This window comes from Arvicanthis niloticus, chromosome 2 (genome assembly GCF_011762505.2).
Source record: "Arvicanthis niloticus isolate mArvNil1 chromosome 2, mArvNil1.pat.X, whole genome shotgun sequence".
Lineage (NCBI taxonomy): Eukaryota > Metazoa > Chordata > Mammalia > Rodentia > Muridae > Arvicanthis > Arvicanthis niloticus.
In genome coordinates this window covers 71,099,446-71,103,444 of record NC_047659.1, presented here as the reverse complement: position 1 = coordinate 71,103,444, position 3,999 = coordinate 71,099,446, and the positions used below count along the sequence as shown (strand labels likewise).

Sequence of the window (3,999 nt, the reverse complement as noted above, 5' to 3'; positions counted from 1 at the left end):
GAGAAATAAAATTATATAGTACGGAAAGAAATAATCAAGTGCAATCACCAAACACAATGTATATAAGTTGTTTAGAGGTCGATTTGAACAAACCAAATAAATTATTAACCTTGAGTCAACAGGACAAATTGAAATACATTTTATGTTAGATGCTGTTTCATATTTAAAGTTAAAATAGAGGGGCAAAATTGTTTGTTACATTCCCCCACCCCAATCAAATAAATTGGTAACCAGCTCTGGTCAGTATATAGGCTTAAGAAAAATAAAGTGTCTAAAAATCAAAAGTGCCATGCTCTAGATGTTAGCTAATATCCCTGAATTGAACACAATGGAATGTTGGGATGAGAAGTACATGAAACAAGCAGATGACAATTGGCTCTTGCTTAAGCTAAAAAGTGGTACAATTTTATTATGCTGTTATTTCTATACTGTAATTTTTTTCTCGTGTCATTTACTAAAAGACTCAAAGTCCCCAGAGAGATCACATGCAAAACTCCTAGTCATTCAAATTTAATGAATCCTATGGTGAAAATTGTTATTGTACCAAAATGTCATATGAACAGTTTGTTTCATGCCAATATTAAACCAAATCATATAATTTGTATATCAGCAGTTCTTTGGAATCAATAGTAATATTTGTACTAACTGCCAAAATGAGTATAAATTAATGTTCATAGCTGTATTTTGAAAACTTGAATGTATTCAACCTTTAAGTGATTTAACCTTAAGTGATTTGTTAACATATTTCAATTATAAATAATCTTATATGTTATAATACTTAAATTAGAGAATAAAGCACAAATATGAGCACAGGAACACTGGTATGTTCTGCAATTTGATCTATGCAAAACTATCCAGAATACATCCTCAGCTTCATAATGTTTCAAAATTATTTTCATAATTCTTCAGCAAAGTTAACGATTTAATTCAGTACATTGCCTAAGATTATTGTTTGACAATGAAATACTTATCCTTTTTTTTTTTTTCACAATAGCAGTTTTTATTTGAGACAAAGAGAAGCCTGACCCAAAGAATTACAGTTCTAAGCACTCAAATTTAAGTGTTAGTAGCATGACTTGGGCTATAAATCTTGCTTCTCTTTGATTGGAAAAGGTACTCCTGTGAAGTCCTCTAGGTAAGTAACAAGAAAGACCAAGAAAAGCTGGAAGAAACACCTCAGCTACTGGTACTACCTTCCAGATTCTATGTCAAACTAACAAACTCTCATCATCTGGTCTGCAAGGTGCCACCCAGTGCAGAGGGACATAGGACACTTCCAAGGGCAGAAAGAACAGTTATAGATTGCTTGGGGAGGAGCAGCGATCCACCACATCTTCAGACTTCTGGGTGGAAGGGGTAATCCTTGTGGTTGGCACAGCTTATCAAGGTGCCTATTCTCCAGTTCCTCTTGTAGCTTAGTAGAGTGGTCATGTCCTCGCTGCTCAGCTCAGAGTCAAAGACCTTAAAATTCTCAGCAATGCATACTGGTTTCACAGACTTGGGGATCACTACCAAGTTCCTTTGAATGGGGAACAGGATCAGCACCCGGGCTGTAGTTTTATTGTACTTGGCTGCAAATGCCTTGATCCTTGGATCCTCCAGGAGAGATGGGTCTTCAGGCTTGGCCCAAAGCCTGTCAGTAGAACAGGTGCCTATGCAGTCACCACGATGCCTTTGCAATGGCAGTACTCAGTCAGCTTCTTCTGAGTTAGTTATGGGTGATACTAGATCTTGTTAACCACAAGCTTATATTTTAAGCCAGGTTTGTTCAAAATCCTCTCAATCTAAAGAGGGTTGAAGTTAGAGACACCAATTGGTTTTACCAAAACTTCACCCACCAGTTGTTCCATAGCTGTCCAAGTGTCCAAAAAAAAATAAGTGTCACTAGGAATCACGTTTTCTGATGCATCCAGTGAGAAATAATCGGGCCCAGGCTTGAATCCCAATGGCCAGTGAATAAGGTAGAGATCCATCCATGTAGTCCAGCTGCAGGTCTCTGAGTGTCTTCTGGCAGGCTCTTTTCAACACGCTTATGTCATGGAACATGCACCACAGCTTTCTGACAATGAAAAGATCCTGACACTTCCACACCTACTATTTGAGTTTCTCCTGGAAGGTTACTCCGACCTCCTTATTCTGGGACACCTGGGAATAGTCAATGTGGCAATACCCCATGTCAATAGCAACCTTCACAGCCTCACCCACTTGGCCAGGAGGATATGTCCAGGTGTCCAGGTCCAGGGTGAGCATCTTGGCACCTTTGTTGAGTTCCAAATGGCTAGCCATGTTTGTTGCAGTGCACATTACACATACAGACTGGCAAATGTAGCAAAATACTTATCTTTATTTCTTGATTAAAAAAAACAAACAATTTCTTATATATATTTATATTTCTTATATTTCTTATATTTCTGTAATATAAGAAGTCATACATATATATTTCCATACACATATGCACATACTTATGTACACATGTATGTGCACTTCCAGATAAACACTTTATATAAATGCATAAATGTGGTACATATTTTTCAGAATTTCTAAACTGCCCTGTACTTTTATGTTACATTAATAAAGTAAGAGCAACTATTTTTTTGTATTAATAAAATTTCATCATGTATATTAGTGTATCTTCTCTTTTTCTTATCCCTGGGAGTCATTCAGTAAAGTGACAAACAAGGGCCAGGCAAGGGACTGCACCAGGTCCTAGGTTTATGTGTCATGTCTGTTATCTTGGTGTTTTTATGGGACTCCTATAAGTGGGAGCAGATGTTTATCTAATTTCTTTACCTCCTCTTGGTCTCTTTTCTTCCTATTGGGTTGCCTTGGCCAACTTCAATATGATGTTAGTTTTCTGTTTATTTGTTTGTTTTGATTTGTTTTGTTTGCCTTGTCTTATCATACTTTTTCTGGATGTATGGAGAAGCTCGGAGTAGAGGGAGGGGAAACTATGGCCATGATGTATTATATGATAGGAAAGTCTATTTAAACACACACACATACACACCCACACCCACATGTGTATATATATATATATATATATATATATATATATATATATATTACAATTCAATATATTATTTTCAATTATGTATATAATAGAATTGCATTACATTAAATACTAGATCCATAAATATCTGATATTATAATGTATACTGACCTCTTAGAAATCTACACTTTATGACATTTATAACATATAAATTATTTTAACAATTGCATTCTGTTAATACTTTATTAATAGATTTAATACTATCTAACATTTCATCATAATACGTATGAAAATAAGGAAGCATAAGTATTTATGATCAGAAAAGCAACATAATCAATATAGTAAGTGATAATTTACTCATGAAAGTAGGAGTTGAATAAGCAAATTTGAATGCAGATAAAGCAAACTAAGATAATGACAGTAAAGTCTTCATGTGTATGAAAAATTTTGGAGATCAAATAATAGAATGAACTTGGAAAACAATAAAAGAAAGATCAATTAGTTGTAGTCTAAAAATATTGCTTGATGTAAATACATTCTAAAATTGTTATATACAATTACTATAGTGTTCAATGAAATTTGTAGAGTTGAATAGTGGAAAGATACACAGACTGAATCAACATGTGATCTCTAATTTATTAACATTAAGTTCAGATATCTGCTAAGTTCCTACCTTATTCAAAATTCTCTCAAATTTTAATCTTCTACATTGAAAATGAGTATATATTATGCACAATTGGAGTTAATGTTACACAAAAACATATTTTAATTTCTACATTAATATATTAGTTTTAACATGTATTTTTCATTATAAATGTTACCTATCATATTTGTGTTTTGTTATTAATAAAGTTTTAGCAACTATTAGGTATCTTGTTAATAAACATTAATGCAGAACTATAATTTTATTTTTTATTATACTTTTAGTTATGTATTTCCTTGTGTGTTTTCCCTGTATGTTCAGGTATCCAGAAAGACCAGAAGGAGGTGTGAGATCTATTGCAGCTGGG

The 3,999-nt window shown here is 33.8% G+C and overlaps 1 pseudogene; it reads right to left on the bottom strand.

The window, feature by feature from the left end:
- Positions 1-1,335: 1,335 nt before the first annotated feature.
- LOC117704321 (aldo-keto reductase family 1 member B1 pseudogene) lies at positions 1,336-2,286 on the bottom strand (annotated as a pseudogene).
- Positions 2,287-3,999: the final 1,713 nt, after the last annotated feature.